Source organism: Protopterus annectens, chromosome 17.part0 (assembly GCF_019279795.1).
Source record: "Protopterus annectens isolate FY-2018-M chromosome 17.part0, PAN1.0, whole genome shotgun sequence".
In the NCBI taxonomy this organism is placed as follows: Eukaryota; Metazoa; Chordata; order Ceratodontiformes; family Protopteridae; genus Protopterus; species Protopterus annectens.
In genome coordinates this window covers 360,861,827-360,882,438 of record NC_056751.1, presented here as the reverse complement: position 1 = coordinate 360,882,438, position 20,612 = coordinate 360,861,827, and the positions used below count along the sequence as shown (strand labels likewise).

The 20,612-nt window shown below is 40.6% G+C and overlaps 1 protein-coding gene across 2 annotated transcripts in view; it reads left to right on the top strand.

Annotated features, from left to right (window-relative positions):
• Positions 1-20,612, top strand: part of LRRC56 (leucine rich repeat containing 56) — a 1,529,270-nt gene that overhangs the window by 17,045 nt on the left and 1,491,613 nt on the right. Inside the window, exon 2 of one of the 2 annotated variants that reach the window (XM_044059654.1) lies at positions 16,293-16,361. The exons of the other annotated variant lie outside the window; for it this stretch is intronic. The gene's annotated coding sequence lies outside the window, so the exon portion shown is untranslated. The remainder of the gene's footprint in view (positions 1-16,292; positions 16,362-20,612) is intronic. 2 annotated transcript variants of the gene reach the window in all.

Here is a 20,612-nt window from a genome sequence, read left to right as displayed (position 1 = left end):
ATAATATAGAAAAATAATAAAAGAAGAACAATGTTCCTATTTAACAATGGTTATTATTTAAACATTTTATATATTTCTTATATATTCATTTATTAATTAATATACATTCTTTATGACAGTTTCGAATTGGTTTTATAATATTTATTTATTTATCTATTTATGCATATATATATATATATATATATATATATATATATATATATATATATATGATATTGTAATGATTATTCTGAATGAAATTGATAGAATTATTTTTATTTTTGATCTATTATATTAATTTGTTTTATTATATATGGTGTAGTGGGTTTGATATTTATATTTATTTATTTCATCAGTAATATACATGTGTATTTTAAACCTTACATAGGAATCTTACATTCTTCATAATATTACATTTACATGAGTTTTTGCATTTCATTTCATGTACTACATACTTTGGCTTTTTACCTTTCAACAGGAAATGTCCATATATGGATTACTAAATGAATGTAATTAATGCTCACAAATTGAATTATTAATCATTTAGTTCTAATTGCTAACACTATATAAAGATATCCTTTTTGTGTATGAAATTAGATCTGATGAAGCGTACCAGAGGTGTACGAGAAAGCGCTTATCCTGTTTTAACCATATCGAAATAAATTGCTTTCGAGTTATACGTTTTGGTGGTCCTTCAAAGTTTTTTCAACTTTTATACCTACATGCATGTCGTTAGACGTCACTCTACCATGGGGAGAACATGCAGACTCCACACAGAAGGTGCTCCAGCCAAGAATCGAATTTGAGAACCTCTTGCTGTGAGGCGACAATGCTAAAAGCTGCACCACAGCGGCCCTCTTATCCTGGAATAAAGTAATTTTGGTATTGGGTATGGAGTTTCCTACTCAGTGTTTAACATTAACATTCACTGCAAGTTTTGGTTCTGGGATGAGACTGAAAAAACTTTGGTACTTTATGCACTTCATCTATACAAGTCTGGTTTTGGAGTGCATTTCCGAAAAGTTTGAGCAGTTTATTCAAATATGATGCATGCTATTGTAGTTTGGCCTTTAACAGTGACTCTGCCAAGATATATTCAGGTGCGTGATGTGGCTCTCATCTTAAACTTTACCCATTCTTCCATTATTTGCATAAACAGTCAACATTATTGCTTGCATCATCTTTTTGTAGTGGCTTTTCTTTGGATAACTACATTTTGCATTATCAAGTAATACCTACTCCTTATAGTTGTCCGTCAATCTCGTAGGAAGATTTTGTACTCTTATATGGCCGTTCATAATTAAATTCATACTTGTCTGCATTCATGATGAGCAAAATGCTTTGTTAGTGTGAAACAGTACTTTGATAAGACTCCTAGTTGGGTTTATACTGTATACGGTCACTTTATAGAGGAATGCATGGAAAAGTGGGCACAAAGACAAGTGAGTATTATGCAGAAGAGATATGTTACCGCCCAGTAAGCAGGCTGCTGATTTGCAGTATGTAAGCAAATAAGATGCACTGTGAGAGTATTCAGAATTAAGAGACAGCTGTACTACATCCCAAGCTGTCTACAGAATAAAGGTGTAGCTTGTGATTTCCCAGACTCCCCTACAACACATGCACTCACCCAAAATTTATACTGTCTTTCAGCCTGGCTCGGTATACACTTGATGCTGTTTTCACACAACACCACCACAACTGCTCAAGAAGTACTTATTAGCACACCACACCCAACACATAATCTGGTTATTTTTTTTTTTTCAAATTACTTTTACTTGGCTGCTGATGCTGTTGTAGCATAGTAGGACCCTAACCACTTCCATATACACTAGTTGGTTATGCCACCAACAATACAAGGTTAAATAGGTCCATTATGTGTCACAGTTCTCTGTTTTTGTGATATCAGTCACAAAGTATGAAGCTCAGATGAGAAGAAAATTAAATGTGGTATGCAAGAATTGAGTAATGTTCTGAACTCCATTATTAGCTCCATTATATACCACTGGAAATCCACATCCCGCCCCCACCCCAAGCAAAAAAGACCATAGTGAAGAACTTCTCTAAAGCAAACTTCACACTACTCAAGACTGGTGTGGTATCCTTCAAGGCCCCTGAGCCAGAGGAAACCACAACCCAAGCTGCGGAAGCCCTTACAAATGCCTTCTATGAACACCTCCAGGACTGCATGGATCAGGCAATCCCAAATAAAACCAAGACTCTTTCCACAAAGGGCAAACGTCCAGTCTGGTGGACCCCAGCCATTAACAAACTTTACAATAAGAGGAGAAAGCTATTACATGATAGAACAAAATCCATAAAAGGGAAGTCACCCTGATCATTATTAGTAAAAAATACGAGCACTCATAAAATCAACTAAGGCCAATTTTGAGAGAAAATTGCCATGGATTCAAAGGACAATCATAAGGCCTTTTTCAGCTATGTTAGGAACCTGGGTGGAAACTCCCAGATATGCTCAGAATTAGTCCAAAATGATACAAAAATCACTGAACCCACAGACATTGCCAACATACTGGCAGACAGGTTCAGTGCAAACTTCACCCCTCTCCCCTAAAGGAGAGATAACTATCCCAGCCGAGTGTAGCCTCCCGGACATCTCAAATGCGCAGGTGAAAGCTGCTCTCTAAAGCAAAACACAGCATCAATGGGACCGGATGGTGTCCCCGGCTGTGTGCTACACGAGCTAAATGAGGAATTAAACCCGCACATAAGGCAGCTGTTTAATCTCAGCCTTACCACAGGATACGTGCCCAAGGAGTGGCGACGGCAACTGTGGTCCCACTCCACAAAGGCGGTGCCTCACGGACCCTGGTAATTACCGCCCCATAAGCTTAACAAGTCTAGTCTGCAAAGCTATGGAGAGGATCATAATGGAGCTCATAAACAAAGATATAGGGGACTTGCAGACATTGGACCCGACCCAGTTTGGCTTTGTCAAGGGAAGATCATGCCTTTTGAACTTGGTTGACTTCGTCACCAAGACTATTGATGAGGGAAAGGCAGTCCATACAGCCTACCTTGACCTTGCAAAGGCTTCGACACAATACCCCACTCGGTATTGTAGAAAACTTACCAGCTTAAATGTAAACCCATATGTCACAAGATGGGTTGCAAACTGGCTTAAGGACAGAACCCACAGGGTTAGAGTTGCTGGCGCTGTGTCAGACTCCAAGCCGGTCACAAGTGGTGTCCCACAGGGCTCGGTCCTTGGCCCCTATTGTTTGGCATCTACTTCTCAGAAGTACAGGCCAACATGGGAGGACTTTGGCTGACAAAGTTTGCAGACGACTGCAAACTGGGCGCCATAGTGGAAAGTGCATCGGACACGGATATCCTTCAGAAGGGACTCACGGAAACAGATAGCTGGTGCCAGAGCCATGGCCTGAAGTTAAACGCCAAAAAATGTATAGTCATACCCTTCGGGAAAAACAAGGTAACCCCAAGCTACCATATAGGTGGCAATCCACTAAGCACAGAAGAGGTTATCAGGGACCTGGGGACCCAGGTTGACAGTGGCCTTTCTTTGACACTCACATTGCTAAAGTGGTTAGAAAGACCTTCTACATTGCCCACCTGATCATGAAGGGATTCACATCCAGATCTAGTGAGGTCATTGTTCCCCTGTACTCTTCACTTAGCAGACCAATGATCGAGTACAATGCCCCATTCGGGATGTATCTCACCCGACATTTGCAGCAATTGGAGAGACCCCAAAAGTTCCTCACCAAAAGGATAAAGGACTCCAAAATCTGTCATATGCTGCCAGATTGAAGAAACTCCAGCTCTATTCAGTCGCATACCGTCTGCTCAGAGGTGACATGTGCCTGACATACAAGGCCATGTCCAACCCGGAATTAATGGACATGCTCCACCTCAAAAATCCAAATCCACCAAAACCACTAGAGCAAGCGACTTAAACCTTAGCACGGATATAAATAGGACGTGCTGGACGGATAGATTTATCACTCAGAGACTCCCTATGCTGTGGAATAAAATCCCGGTCCATGTGAGGCAGAGCACCTCGCTGACTCTGTTCAAGAGAAATCTAGACCTGTGGATGGGAGATCGTAGGTTTACCCCAGGAATCATCTCTGTGTCACTGCTGGACAGAGGCACAACAAACTAATGGGCACAGTATTTTTTCATATAAGGGGTGGCGTAAGCCACAATAATTTGGGCTAGGCTTATAAATGCCTTAGGGCAGATAGCCTAGTATAAACCTATGAACCTATTAGCTGTTCTTCTATACTAGTGTTGTAACAATGGCTCATTCTACATACAGCCATCCCCTGCATAAGACACTCTGTGGTATGTTCACATCTCATTCTATAACAAATGAGAAATGTACCGTGCTGCCTTGCTCTGCACATTTAGCACCATTTTTCTCCCCTGGCACCTCATCTCTTCTTGCAAAACAGCATTTTCTTGGTAGCAGTATAGCATAGAAGAGTAGGTCTGCTATGGAGCAGATGTATTTCAATAGCAGTATAGCATAGATAGTTAAGGCTGTTTGCTCCAAGGGAGCAGCCGTGCCTCAGTGGAAGTATAACACAGATGTATAAAGCTATGGGCTGCTAAGGATCAGCCCTGGATGATTGGGAATAACATTAGATACAGTGTAGATGGTGTTCCAGCATAATCGTGATCTTAGGGCTTTATTCTTGCAAGTAGTAACAATATAGCCAGAAAAGTAAGGTTCTCGTCTGCTGTGGAACAGACAGGCCTCTGTAGCAGTATAGCACTGATAGGTAAGACTGTGGGTTCCTTATGATCAATAATGCCGCAATAGAGGTATAGCACAAAGGGTTAAGGCTGTGGGCTGCTAGGGATCAGACCTGTGTGATACTAAAGAACATTTGATGCAGTGTAGATGCTGTTTTAGAATAGCAGGCAGTGAGTTAACAAGGGTTATATTGTCCCTTTGCAAGGTATTTATCTGTGTGCACAGTCTTGACACTGTATTTATTTTATTAGTAGGTAGATATTTTCTCAATTCCTTTGCTAAGAGGGGATGTTGACCTCCTTAAACCTCTGCTGCTAGCATGTTTTAATATGGATGGTGGTGGGTATAGTATCATGGCTGTTTGATATGTAAGAGATGTCATTTTGAGGTGCTATATAGTCACTATATATTATGATATGAATTTAATGTTGATGTACATGTACAATATGTGGTGAAATGCCGCTTAAAGATGAGGTCTGTGGCACTTACCTGCCTTAGAGAGTGGGTCCTTTGTAACCAGAAGTGAAGACTGTTGGAGAACTTTAACCAAAAGATGCTATGGAGTACCAGGAGCCTTCCCATGAACTTATTGCATGTGTAATAGGAGTCCAACTGTCTATTCATGAAGTACCAGGGACCCGTTAGTGGGAGTTACAACTTTGCAAGTCAAGTTGACATAAATTTGGAGTCACAATGATATGGAGTGAAACTGATTTCTTTGCGAGGTTTTACCCGAAGTTATAATTAAAAAGGGAATATTGATTTAGTTTACATTGTATATAAATTCCAAATTCTGTCATCTATATAAAAAAAGCTGCAGTTGAACCAATGAGATGGTTTCCAGTGTGTGTGTTCCATACTCCACTAGAGGAGAATGCAGACACCTTTTTGGTCGATATACACTAAATATCACTCTTTTTTTTTTTTTTTTTTTTTTTTCCATTTATGCATTGCAGCCTGCAAAAGCAGACATCTTGAATTCATTTCCTTGCCTGACAAGAGAGAAAAAACTGGGCTTTCTTTTGGTGAAAAATGATACCCATTGGCAAACAAATGGTGAAATTCATAGAGATCCTGTGCAGGCCAACACAAATATGGTTCATTAGAGCAGTAAGACTACTGATAAACATTTGAGCCCCTCCAAGAATAGAGAAATGATAATCGCTGTACTGATGTGATCACCCCACTACTAAAGACTCTGAGGAAGGGGGATAGTATCGAAGGCATATTTTGCTGATTTTGAAACAAATGCCATTCAAGGACTTTAGTTTCTGGTCTAACTGGACTAGAATTCTATCTTCACAAGGAGATGCACTTGAGGCCTATATGAGCATGGAAGGAACTGATCATATGAATTATCAAAAACTAAAAAAAAAATGCTAGCTGAGGCAAGTATATCTTCTGAAACATATGCTGTTCAGATTTTATATTTGGACATTTAGTTGACATAAATCAGTCGGAGCATAGATGACCAAGTATATTTAAGCCTGTGGTTAGAATCTCAGGTTAACTGTAACAGCAATATGATAGATATTTTAGCAGTTGACTCATTCAAAATGCCCTCAGAAATGAGCTGTTTCTCAAGTATAAAGGTCATCAAAAAGTAGACTCCATCATGTCAAGTGTAAAAGCAGACCTGTCCTCGGAGATCTAACATCGTTTTAAATTAAAGATCCTGTGCATCTTATACCTGTAGAAAGTTATTCCAGCAGTATCCTTAGGACTGCATCATGGAGTGCTTTAAATGTGAGATATAGCCATAAGCTATTGAGTTAAGACCTAAGATTTTTAAGACCCAGTATAAAACATTTCCTTATAATTAGGGATACGCTTTGTGTATGATGATCTTTACTCAAAATCTAAGGTATTTCCTTACAATCAGGGATACATTTTATGTATCATCTCTCTACACAAAATCTAAGGATAAATTACCCTTGGTATCCAAGTGAAAGAAAGAATTGTGCTCAACAGTAGGTCTGACATATGCAACATACATCTTAATCCGAAACGAAGATAATCTAATTGGTATACATCTAAAAATCATACTTGTACAGAGTGCTTTGACTTTTAACTATTTCAGCATTTTGTGTGGGATGTTTGTTTGTTTTGTTTATTTTATTTATTTACCTACCTTTGACATCAGCAGTGGACACAGTAACTAAATTTGGACTGGTTATTGAAGTAGATAATGAAGTATCTAAAACATCACTTTGCATTTCTTACTGTGGTTCAGGTTTAGACCATGGTTATTTGATCAGTCTATAACTACAATTAGATAGTTGTTAAGTGAGCAGATATCGATCTCACTTGTAACAAAAATGACAACGGTGATGTTCTCAGTGTATGTAGCTGTCTATTGGATGCATAAAGCTGGAAAGAAAAAGAAAAAAAAAACTGCTGAACTTCGTGTCCTAATATTGATCCCTGAAAGACCCCAGAGGAAACATGTGACCTTGAACTCTGTTTTTAATCCTAGTAGCGCAGCTTGAATCCATTGCTCTGAGAAAGAGCTCATGTCCAGTGAAAGCATTCTTTGCAATATCATTAACATATTTATATCAAATGCTTTGACAAGTGTAAAATGCACAAAACCAACACAGTCCTTTTAGCCTTAGTAACAGCATCATACAAGTCTGACAAGAAAGATTAGAGCATTCCTTAAAGAAGCCATACTAATCCAGATCAAGAAGAGACCCATGCTGAATTTAATTTTATAGTATTTGAAGTAAACGTCTATCTAAACATTTTCAAGTATTGGATGCTAAATTTATTGGACTGTACTTGTCTGTTTAGACATAACATCCCACTGGATAAACTGGGATTATATTTGCCAATTTTCATGTAAATGGAACAATATCTTGCTGCACGAAATTATTAAATAATAAAGTAAGAGGAGTCCTGCAAAGTATGAATAATTTGTCACAGGATGTGATTGGACCCCTTACATCTCTTAGCTTTAACTTTCTTTGAGGATGACTTAACCACCTCTGAAGTGAAAATGGGGCATCTGCAGTTGGTAGCTTCAACTGCAGTTTAAAGTTCTGCATAAATGTGGAGTATCACTAATTTAGCAAAGTAGGTATTAAAAAAGTTGAGAGAGGTCATACTTCAAAATTATTGCACTTTTGTTATATGAGTTGAGAAATTGATCTTTCTTCACAAAATGTTTCTAGCTAGTGAATCTTTGTTTAGAACGAGGTAGATATTTGTGATCACTCAAAATGTTAGCGACTTAAACCATATATTTTAGATGTGGGAAGAAAATGATGTATCAATAAGCACTGTTTAACTAGCAATATGAATCCTGTACTTAACAGAAGTGTAAGTTTTAAGCACCGTGCTAGGAAGAAAAAATGTAAATGCTATCACAAATGTGATTTAAGCCAACATGTTGGTAATGGAAATGTGACATAATGTGATAAAATTACTTGCTAAAGCAGTAGATTTAGCATGTTGCCACTACTACTATGTTGGCTAAATTTATAGTACTGGTGGATGGGAAGGAATTGAAGGGGATTCTAGATTCTGGGAATATGGGCACACTTATTGTTAGGTGGGTCCCATTCACATTGTCTAACCTTTACAAGTTCAAACGTCATATGGTCGAAACCATATGTTCGAACTTGTAAAACATTGAACATTTCAATGGAGATCTCCGTAAGGGAAGTTTTCCCTTTCCTGCAATGTAGTGCGATCTCTGAGTTGGTATATTTAAGTAGCGGGGGGTGGGGGGTGCAGGGGAGCTTGCCCCCTGCTTACAACCTTCAGGTAAGTTTTATTACGTTTTCAAACTTTAAAGTTTGAACATATGGTGTTCGAACTTTTAAAATTCGACAACGTGATGTAGACCCTTGTTAGTTATGTATACATAAAGCAAATGAGAAGAGGAAAGTAGTAGTAGTAGTGTGTTTTCATGGAGACAGTTGGGAGTGTCCTGTAACACATGTAGAAAGTCGGTGTGTTGTATAAAATATTACATGTTGTGTTGTCCCATCTCGCCTTCATTCTTGCTGCTTGGGTTCGGAGCCGAAGCTCGGCTCCGACATGGCCTATACTAAAGCTCGAGAGCTTCTACTGGCTCGAGGCTGAGTCCTATCCCATGGTGCTTAGCAGCTGTTCCCCAGATCTCATTTGCCGCTTGAAGCTTCGGGATTGTCTTCACTGGCTCAGGCTTGTAAAATTTAATATTTTATATATTTCTAATAGTTACTTCCTAATAATCTGTTTTACTTACTAGTTCTGTCGTAATAGCCATGTGCTATTTTTGGCTCTCTAAACCTTGTATTTTTATCTTTGCAGCTGTCTTTTTTCCTTGAGCCTTGTTGTCTCCTCAAGAATCCATTTAAATTAGAGGATTCTTGTCCCTTTTCTTCCTTCTTTCCCCTTTTTAGGAGTCACTGTTTAAGTTAGAGGCATCTCCGTTGGTGGAGGAGATAGTTGTTTAACTTAGAAACTTCTCCTCCCTTTTCTCCTCTTCTCTTAAAAAAAAAAAAAAAAGTTTAGATACCTGTTTTTTCCTATCTTTATCTTTCTCTTTCTATAAAAGATATAACCTTTTGTAACGTTTTGAGTGTTTTCTTCCTTATAGCTAGCATGTCTAAGAAACCAGCCAAGGAGCATAAGTCAGGATTCAAAAAGTGCGAGTCCTGCACTCAAAAAATGTCCATTACTGATGGACACACTAGTTGTGTGCACTGTCTGGGACCACGCCATCTTCAAGATTCCTGCTCCATCTGCCATAGTTTTAGTGCCAGGGTCTTGCAGGAGAGGAGGAATGAGCTTATATTGAGGGGCTTATTAAAAGTGTCTGAAGGAAATCAGACTAAAAAATTGGACATGACCAAAAAGTCTGCTTCATCAGCTCCGGTGTTTGAGCCAACAAGCATCACCAAACTTGATACTTCTTTGGCTCCAAAAGTTGTCGGGCCTGAGAAACATGGTTCTCCCTTGGTTCCATCTGTTTCATCGGAATCATTGTGGAGCCAGAAAAGGAGCTGGTCACCGTCCTTGAGCCTGTTCCCTCTGTGCCATTATCTCCTTTACTGCAGTCGGTGACAGCCACAAGTCTTCCAGTCATTCCTCTAGATCTTCCAGGCTAAAGGATGATGACATGGAGCGGGTAGTGAAGAGGTTGCTTCAAACTCGAGCCCTAGCAGAAATTCTCTTGAGCCCAGCCCATCGGATCTTGGAGCTGATAATGGTACCCCCAACTACGCCGATTCCTCCTCCAACTCGAACGAGTTTGGAGTCAGAGAGGATGGAAGTCATTGTGCTGGAACTGCCAGAGCTAGTAATCACTACTGATATCTCAGCTGTGACATCTGCTCTGGTTTCCTCGATTGCTTTCATCCATCGAGGGACCAGGGGGCCGACACCTCCTGGTCGGCTGTGGGGGGGAGAGCCGAGTCGGACCCTTGTCGGAATCAGCTCTTCCACTTGGCACCTCGGCTCAGGTAAGTTTGGCTCTCACATCTGCCTCGGAGCCACCCTCCTTGGTGCCGCAAAGATCTCCCAGCCTCTCAGGGCCGGAGTCTCTCTCGGCCCAGGACCAAGGTGCCTTCGAGGTGATACAGAGTGTGCTTTCAACTGAGTCTGCTCCACCTTCGGCTCCAGCCTCTCTTCACCCTAAGGGATCGGTGTCCACCTCTTCATTACCCCTCCATCACCCACAGAGTAGAGAGCCAATGCCCCAGGAAGCCACAGTGGGGAGCGGCTCCTCTTCCGATACCTCCAGGAGCATCTTCCCTGAGGAGGTCCCTCGAAAGAGATAGTGTAAGAGGAAGCACATAGATTCCCCTGAGTCTGTTACTTCTGATATTGACTTAGAGGATTCAGAAGGATCCTCACGGTAACCCTCTGAGAATGTCTCCTTTTCAGACATCCTGGAGATCCTTAAGCAGAGGGGGGGGGCTGGAAGTCCATTTCCCTTTCTGAAGATGAGTCCGTATACCTGGAGGCATTTGTCTCTTGCCCCTCCACCTCTTGGGTGTCTCCTCCTTTTGACCCACTTCTGAGTTTGGTGAGTCGAAAAGTGTGGGTCTCTCTGGACTCAGTGGACCCCATTCTGCGGAAGCCTAATAAGTTCATTACGGCCCCGGAAGATAGGCAGTATTTAACAAAAGGGGTTCCTGTAGATGCAATAGTGGTAGCAGTGGCCACAAAAAAGGAGTTAGCTGAAACGTCTGTATCTGTTCATCCACCAAACAATGATTCTCATACAATGGACAGATACAGGAAGCGTATGTTCTCCTCAGTGGCCTTTACCTTACGGCTGCTGAATTATTTGTCGTATTTCACGCAACTTCAGAGGGATCTCCTAAAAGAGCTAGGAGATACCCTGCAAGGTTCTACAGCCTAGGACTTATCTGATAAGGTTAATTCCCATCTTGCAACCTTAACCTCCATATCTAACTCCTCCATGCACCTCATATCTTATGCAGCTGATGGAGCGAGTAGGGCAGCAGGCACAGGAATAGCTCTTCGTAGATATTCCTGTATGTACATTTGTGAGTTTGCTGAACCCTTCTGTTCTTCCTTTTATTGGCACTCCCTTTTATGGCTTGTCATTGTTCGGGCCAAAAGTGAAAGAAACTCTCGCCAGGAGCTGACAAGATGGTAAGACTCTGTCTGCCATTGGAGTCCACTTTTCCTCTCCTACCAGACCTTATCCTAAAGGTCAAAAGAGCAGAAAAATGTGGTTCTGTAAGTCCAAAGGAGCCTTATCTGACACTCGTGGTGATCCTTCCCCCCCAGGGGCAGAGGAAGAAATAATGGAAGACGCCATCCACATGGCAGATGGAGTCTATATAACCAAGGCAACAGAGATATGTTCTCTGGTAGGCCCTTCCACCGCTCCTGAAAGGAGGCCCACCTGTCCACCTCTGGAGGCAGTCTGGGGGAGAATATCGCTGTACCTAGAAGCCTGGCTAAATATGACTCAAGACAAATGGGTACAGTCCATTATAGCCAGAGGATACAACATTCCCTTTCAATGTCCACCACATCCGCCAAAGTTTATCCCATACATTCCACCCAGTCAAAGGGATCAAGCAACACTAGAAATCAAAACTTTGCTAGAAAAAAAGTGTCATCCAAGAAGTCCCTGCAGACCAGCTAGGATCTGGAATTTACTCAAGGTTCTTTTAGTTCCAAAAAAGACAGGGGATTGGAGACCCATATTGGATCTCAGCAGACTAAATAGGTTTGTGAAAAAGTCAAAGTTCTGGATGGTAACACTGCAGTGTATACTCCCTTTTCTGGGAAAAGACAATTGGATGTGCTCGTTAGATCTTCAGGATGTGTACTACCACATAAAGATGGACAGGCACGCAAGAAGATTTCTACGCTTCTGGCTGGGAGCCAGCCATTACCAGTTCAGAGCTCTGCCCTTTGGACCCACCACAGCCTCCAGGGTGTTTACCAAGTGCATGACAGTAGTCACGTTTCATCTGAGACATCAGGGATTCCAGGTGTTTCCATACTTGGACAACTGGCTCCTAACTGCCACCACCAAGCAACTACTGATCAAAGCAAGAGACTACACCATCCATCTCTTCTCAAATCTAGGCATTACTATAAATGCAGAAAAATCTGCGTTGTTGCCATCACAGCATATTGCATTCATTGGTGCAGATTTAAATACAAATGACATGTTGGCAAAGCTACCTCAAGAAAAGATCCAGCCGTTATGCAATCAAGTGATTATCTTACTCAACAAGAACCGAGTACATGCAAGATTTGTGCTAAAAGTCCCAGGCTTTATGGCAGCGATGATAACACTACTTCCCATGGCATGACTTCACATGAGAATATTGCAGTGCCTACTCTTCGCCCAGTGGTCCATGCAGGAGTTACCCATGTCTCACAAAATCGCCATAACACACTCTTGCAAGAAGGACCTACTTTGGTGGGTTCAGTCCACTCGGGTAACAATGGGCAGACCGTTTGTACTTCCTCAACCTATCGCTACAGTAACCACGGATGTGTCCCAAATAGGGGGGGGGGTATTATCTGGGACAAACAGTCCAAGAGGTTTGGAAAGATCACGAGTACCATTTGCATATCAATGTCCTAGAGATGAAGGCGGTGCTTCTGGCATTGCAAGCATTTCAGGACTCTCTTCCCAAGGGGACTATTGCAATTCAGACAGACAATATGTCGGTGGTATGGTACATCAGCAAACGGGTGGAACCAGATCCTACCCCCTATGTCGAGAGGCCCAGAGAGTGTGGCAATGGGCGATATCTTCTCAACACTTTCTGACAGCAACGCATATCCCAGGGAAATCCAGCGTTATAGTAGACAAGCTAAGCAGAGCAATTCTCATGCCTCATGAGTGATCCCTCAATCAGGAAGCTGCAAATTAAATTTTTCGCAAATGGGGCCAGCCTTGCAGCAACCTTTTTGCCACTCCCTTCTGTACGAAATGCAGCAACTACTTTGCCCTAATATTCCCTCTGGGAGAGTCACCGAGGGATGCACTGGTTCACGATTGGCCCCATTGGTTTTCTTTATGCATTTCCTTTGATTCCAAAGGTTATCCAGAAAGCAAAGTTGTTGAGCCACAGGTTAATTCTCATTGTGCCATGCTGGCCTTGTCAGATTTGGTTCCCTTTTCTTTGGCCCTACCTTCAGGAGGACCCATGGATCCTGGACCCAGTGCCAGATCTTCTGACACATCAGTCAGGAACACTCTATCCTGCTCTCCACACCCTCAAGCTGACAGCTTAGCTGCTCCACTTCCGGTCTTAGTCAGGCTTCCGGAATTGTCCCCTGCAGTTCGTCAAATGCTAGTCTCCTTGCAAAAGCAGACAACTAGGAAACTCTATGCAAGCAAATGGAAGAGGTTCTCTTGTTGGGCTAACAAAAGACCTATAGATCCCTTTACAGAATCTATACCTGCAACTCTGGAATTTCTAACGGAAACCTTTAATCAAGGAGCAGCGGCAGCTACTATTAAAGTTCAATTAGCTATTTCTAATTATCATGTAGAAGAATCGGGATCTAGTCTAATGTCCCATAGACTATGCAAAGCCTTCCTCAAGGGTACCTTTCTGTTAAGACCTCCCTTCAGAGAGCCTCCTCTTCCTCCTTGAGACATCAATCTAGTATTATCATCTTTGATCCTGCCTCCTTTTGAACCAGCTTCATCTTGTTCATTTAAATTTTTATCTTGGAAAATACTCTTCCTGACCGCAATTACAACAGCCAGGAGAGTATCAGAGTTGCAAGCCTTGTCTATCCGTCCACCTTATTTGATCTTCCACAAAGATGTAGTTTCCCTCAGAACAAATCCTTCCTTCTTGCCAAAAGTTTTTTCTCAAGCAAATTTAAACCAAAATGTAGAATTACCAGTGTTTTTTCCTAACTATGGTAACAAGACAGAGTATAATCTCTGACTGGATGTGCACAGACAGTTGCATTTTTACTTGCATAGGACCAAAGAATTCAGAAACTCATACCAATTGTTTGTCTCAAAGGTTTGGCAATCTCAAAAGTTACCTTGTCCAAATGACTTACTGAGACCATCACATATGTCTATAATTCTCACAATAAACAACCACCAGGGAAAATCCAAGGGCATTCAACTAGAGTGGTATCTACCTCCATTGCCTTTCAATCCAGACTTCCATTGTATTCAATTTGTGCTGCTGCTACATGGGTTAACCCTCATACCTTTATTACTCATTACGAAGTAGATGTGGCCACCCGGAACAGGGCATCCTTTAGCTCCACTGTCCTGAAGAGTCTATTCCCTTGAGCCACCCAAGAAGAAGGTGGTGGGGACTCTGTCCTCACCAGCAAGAATGAAGGCGAGACGGGAAAACATAACATAAAGAAGTTATGTACTCATCATAACGTTCCATGTTTGTTGTCCAGTATCTCGCCTTCGGTTTTGCGTCCCTCCCAGCCATCCCCCTCCTGGAGGATCTAGAGGAAATTACTCAGAAATTGGCAGATAAGATCTGATTCCCTTCTTGCCCTTTCTTGTTAATTTGTATGGCAATATGTTTCAGGTATTATCCTTGTGGATATTGAATATATCATGGGAACCTTTCTTCCTCAAACGAGATCTGGGGAACAGCCGCTAAGCACCATGGGATAGCCTCGTTCCAGTAGAAGCTCTCAAGCTTTAGTATAGTCCGCATCTGAGCCAAGTTTTGACTGCGAACCCAACCAGCAAGATGGAAGGCGAGATACTGGACAACAAACATGGAACGTTATGGTGAGTACATAACTTCTTTATTCTGCTCCTTTGTTATTTAATGTAGCACAAAGTATCATTATTGGTCAAGACTTCCCTCTGTTGAAGGCATTGTAGAAAATATGAGGGAGAGAGAACAGTTAGATACTCTGTAACCAGAATGTACCCCTAATAAAATGGGGAGAAAGTAACCTGATGCCTTATTGAGAATATACAACTGTGAATATACCCATGATGAATATGATGGATGGAGGGTTGCAGTCTGGCACACTATTAAAATAGTTATGATAAAGAGAAAAAGAGTGATGTGAAAGCATCTAAAGTATGGCTTAAGTTCTGCCACCTCTTCCAACCAATGAGTTTTCAAAACCCTGTTACTGATTTCTTGCCAGTGAACCCCAGTTAAGTTAGTAAAAGAAGGTGGAAAAACTGAAAATAAACGGTCCTTGGAGCCTGACATTAAAACTTGACAAAAATTCCAGTCACTAAAGTAATGAATAACATCTATGCAAAAACAGAGAGGGAGTGACCCATAGTGATAAAGCCACTAAAAAAAGGAACCCAAACAGAATGCTGGGCTTCCCTTTGTAATACCAAAGCAGAGCTAGTCAGAAATGGGACTTTCAGCAGCAGGTACTTGGAGAAACAGAGGTTACGGAAGTAAATGTGAAGAAATACACAAAATCAAAATTTGATGAAAATCACTGGCATGAATTGCCTTTTTAGAGGAAGAAACAGATGAAGAAACCTATACTTGGATTCATAGATGATGAGGCTATGCCCTTATTTCATGACACTGTACAGAAGAAAGTATTTCTGACTTGACAGATTTGCAGATAAGCAATGAAAGCTAAGAAAGCTTAGAGGGAAGATTATACTTTGAGTGCCGGAGAAAATATATCAAAAGTAGAGGGAGAAACAGATGAGTAAGTTGGCCTAATTTCTTACCAATATTTTGAGTTAAAGAATGACTTGCGTATAGGGTAAACGAGGACAAAGAACAAATACTATATATTTTTATTTTTATTTTACATTTGTTGACCGGGAAAGTCCGACTGGACACAGATCCATTTTCAGTGGAGCCCAGGGAGAAAAGCTCCAGTAGCAATACATACAAGAAAATTTCATAAAAGAAAAAAATATCATACAGAAATAAATATTACATCAGTAAGGTATAGATTAACAAATTGTTAAAGGGGACATTTAGTTAAGTAAATAGGTTAACATTATTCAAGATTACAACAGTAAGAACTATATAGAATTTTTTTTTAGTTGTATTAATGTATATCTGAGTGTTTGCCTGTAATTATGAATACTTCAAGTAATTTTCTTAAAGTAGTAACAGCTGGTTATTAAACTTTACAGGGAAAGGAATCAGGGGACCCTTAGTAGAATCACAGTGAACAAGGTGAACACGGTAATGATAAGAGTAAGGTAAGCTAATACTACACTGATTATTGGTTCTAAAACCTTTCTGAATATTTGTAATAAAACTGGTATGTAGCCATATTTTGGGAGGACACTTAGAAATATACAAAACCAAAGTTATAATTTTAGCTAGATCTTATTGTGGCATGAAATACATTGCAAATGTTTGTGCATCTTGACCAGAATGTCAGTTGACAGGGCACTGCATTCTGGGTTCAGAAGTTCACTGAAACCTATGCCTATTAAAGTTACATTCCAGTGGATAGCCCTGGTTCTTCTAAGTCTGTTACTAAGGTCTAGTAATGGCTACTGACACATTTTAGTGATTATTGACTATGCCATTAAGTTTCCTGAAGCTGTATCACTCAGGAAAGCCATTATTAAGGTAAAAAATAATTGGTTTTACTTTTCTCTAGGGCAGGATTCCCAAAGAAATGTACTTTATTTTTATTTTACATTTGTTAACCGGGATAGTACGACTGGATACATGCCCATTTTCAGTAGAGGCCCGGTGAGAAAAGCCTCACATGTGCAAATAAATGACACTTTAAAGTTGTGGATACATACAAATCTAAACATTTACAAATCACTGACAATTTATATTCAAGGTTGCATTTAAATCAGGCAACATTGTAGGCTTATGGTATAAATATACAGAGATAACATTTTACATCTTTGAAGTGTATAAAAAAGAAAAGTATTCAGATTGAATGTAAGGATGATAGTTAAGAGAAAAGGTGGTTAGTTAAGAAGGGAAGTTATTGTAAATAGTATGTAGAGGGGTTGAAGAGCATAGCCTTAGAATGGGTAGCATAACAAGTTATCTTCCTGATAATAGAATTCTAATGGTTGTTGAGAAGTGTATGTTGTCTGGGTGGAGAAAGGTTATTATTGGGTATTTCCCCTATGTGAGTTGTGTTTTTCTTACCTTTTTTCTTGTTATTTTTTGGGTTAGTCTGAGTTTAGACTAGGTTTAGTCTAGGTTTACACAACCACAAACTCCATTTATGCTCAACCTAACTCACCAGTTTTACCAGTATTTTAAACTAAAACAGTTAAGAACTTCAGTATATCAATCTGAAACTGATGGGGTACAGGAGAACTTGAAATATGTGCAAAAGAAGGCCTTAGAACATGATAAAAACTAAAATCACTTGCTTTTCTACTGCCTATTTGCTTCTAGAGAAGTGTCCCCAACTATCAACAGGATTTACTCAAGTTGAACTGCTTCATGGCAGGCATATCCAGGGATTGCTTTATCTAGCAAAACAGAAAAAAAATGCATCCAAAAACATGTTATATTTTACAGACTTGCAAGATAGGATAAAATTGTTATTCCCATAGTTAAGAAACGCATGGAAAAGTTGCAAGAGATGCAACAGGAGTTGTAGAATAAAAATGCCAGACCTAGTTTAAAACAGAGGACGAAGTGTTAGTTCTTTTTGCTGAAAATAAGTTCATAGCAAAATAGCAAGGACCCTTTGAGGCAGGAGAGGTAGCTAAGTGGTAAACTACAAAATAAGGCTAACTGCGAAGGGAAAACAATGCTGATATATCACTTAAAACCATGGAGGGAAGCTGAAGCTTCTGTAGTCAGTCTAGGAACTGACATAGATGTTGAAAGTATGGTAGAAGGGAATTGTGTCTCTGCTGTTCAAATAGATAAAAAAATCTAAAGCCCAGAAGCAAGTGGTAAGAGTTTTTTTTTTTTTTTTTTTTTTAACTTAGAAATGAAGAGGTCTTGAGCTGCCTTGTAGAACAAATGTAATACAGCATAGTACAAAGACTAACTAGTGGAGAAAGTAAACCTGAAACTGTACCTGATAACAGTACCTTCCAAAGAAATGCAATTGGTGAAAAAAGTGAGTAAAATGCTTAAAGCAGGAGTTATTAAGGAGTTCCAAACTTAATGGAACAGTCCTATTGTGGTGCTCCCTCGGCTTGATGTTTCCTTAAGATTTTGTAATGATTTCCAAAAATTGAATGACATAACCAGATCTGACACCTGCGCTTTCCTCATGGAATCAATGCACGCTACTTTACTCCTGTTACACAGCGCTTGATATCTCACTTTCATTTTAGAAGGACAATTGTAATACTTTTCGTCTTTCAGTAGCTCGCTCAGCTTTTATGTTGATTTTAGCCTAAAATAACTTATTTTTACTCAGTGTGAGGAGGCCTGGGTTAATTTTTCCTGGAAAAAGCTCAATTTTAATTGCACGAGCTTGGTTTTTCTTACTTTTTGCTCTCCTCTTCCTGCCCAGCTGAGCAGACTTGCCTTCAACACGCACTCTAGTTCCTATCTACATTTCCCCATAGCCCGAGGGTGCTCGCATCTCTAATCTGCCAGCGATAGATTGATTGGTCTGGAGACACTGTTGGTGTAAACAATACTTAGTGCAAAAGCGCTCCCAACATTTCTGTTTATCCAGCGCCTCTTAATCAGCCTTAACCACTCTCTTACTCAGCCTTATAAGCACTGAAAGTAAACATTTGCAGCTAATATAATATCACCACTGTACTCCAATACAACATCAGTACTATACGACTGATATAAAAGCCATGCTGTTCTCTCCAATGCTTAAGTGGTGACTTAGCAGGAGAACTCGTAACCCTCCCAGATACACATACCAACAATAGGATGGCGTTCCACTATTTAAGGTAGATCTAGCAGGTTCGGCGTACTAACTACCAACAAGCATTGGGTGTGGATCGAGCCTGCACCTAGCCTCCCTTCTCAACTCGCTATTTTCCTACTACAGTACCTCTGAAGTAGCGTGGGTAGTATAGCTTATTTTTCCCTGTGTAGACAACTTACCTTAGGAGCCATCTTGGGTAAAGTGATTTTTTATTTTTCTTTATTATTTCTTTTTTTTGTATTCTTATTTTATCTGCACAATTGCTCTACTGAATTATACACATTGTTGAAGCAGATATTTACAGTCCTTACCTGCTATAGCCTACTGCATAGAATATTGTGTTCTTGCCTATTCCTATAATTGCACATGCTAACAATATATGTGAACTAGCCTGCTTTCTAACCTATTATTAGTATTAAGGGTTAGTCTATTGACTGAATAGCTGCATTGCTGTGTTAACTTGAAGGCTGCTGCACTGAAATGAATGATGTGCTGTATATTTGTATTGACTGAAATGCCTATACCTTGCATCTAAATTAACCTGGTTTCTCCCTACTCTATCTCCTCTCTTTTCTCGCCAACTCCCTCAGCTTCATACCTTCTAACTCTGCTCTTGACTAAAGGACCATCCCTGAGTGAAGACTAAGGACAACAGGCAAATAATTCCAGCCTCCTCAATTAAGAAGTAAAGCTACTTGCTGTCCTATACCAGAGCCCTGTACCTTGGGAAGCAATAAAGTACGTGTTTCCCCAACCAAGTAGTAAAACTGATACTTTCTCAATTTTTTTTGTTATTCTTCCTATATGTATTAAAAGTTCTGCTACCTAGCCAGGTTACCCAGCAGCTTTACCCCTTCCTAGCCCTGCATTACTCGTTATCTTGCCCTTGCTAACCCATTCTATAACTGTAAAGGGCCCCTTCCTGTCTTGATAAAATAGCCAACTCTGTTCTCAGTCTCTCCCTCACCCCTGAATAACTCCTACACTCTTCTCTTTTCCTTCCAGGCCAGCTCTCTCCACTAGTCCTGCCTTATATTCTCACCCTTCTCTGTCACCCTGCTACATTTCCCAAGTACAGCTCTGCTGTACAAGACTGCCTATATACCTCTTAGTCTACTTGCTGCACTCCTCAACATCTGCCCTTTTGCTTCCCCTCTTCTTCACCACCTCAAATAATCTTAACCAACACTCACCCTTACTTCCAGTAAGGTGGATTGCAGTAGCCTGCTGCTCACTGATTGTTCTCTCAGACTCTCTCATCCTTCCTGTCTGAACCCGCTCCGTTTGCCCTGCGGGTTCACTCTGCTCCCCTACCCTGCCCCCATATCCCACCCGCCCCAGCACGCCTACATTTATTCCTCAATCTCTCCTTCGCCTTGTTCCAATTAACCAATTAGCTCTTCTCCCCACCTTACAACTACACTTAATCCACCCAGTCTAAATCACCCAACTTCTGCATCTCCTTTCTCCTCCTCCTACCACCCAATCTCCTCAGTCTCCTCTCATACATATCCTCTATCACCTCTCTCTCAATACTCCTACTCCCCAAACATCTTACTACTTTATCCCTGCCTCCTTCATACAACTTCAGATAAACTACTTCTCTCCATACTTTCAT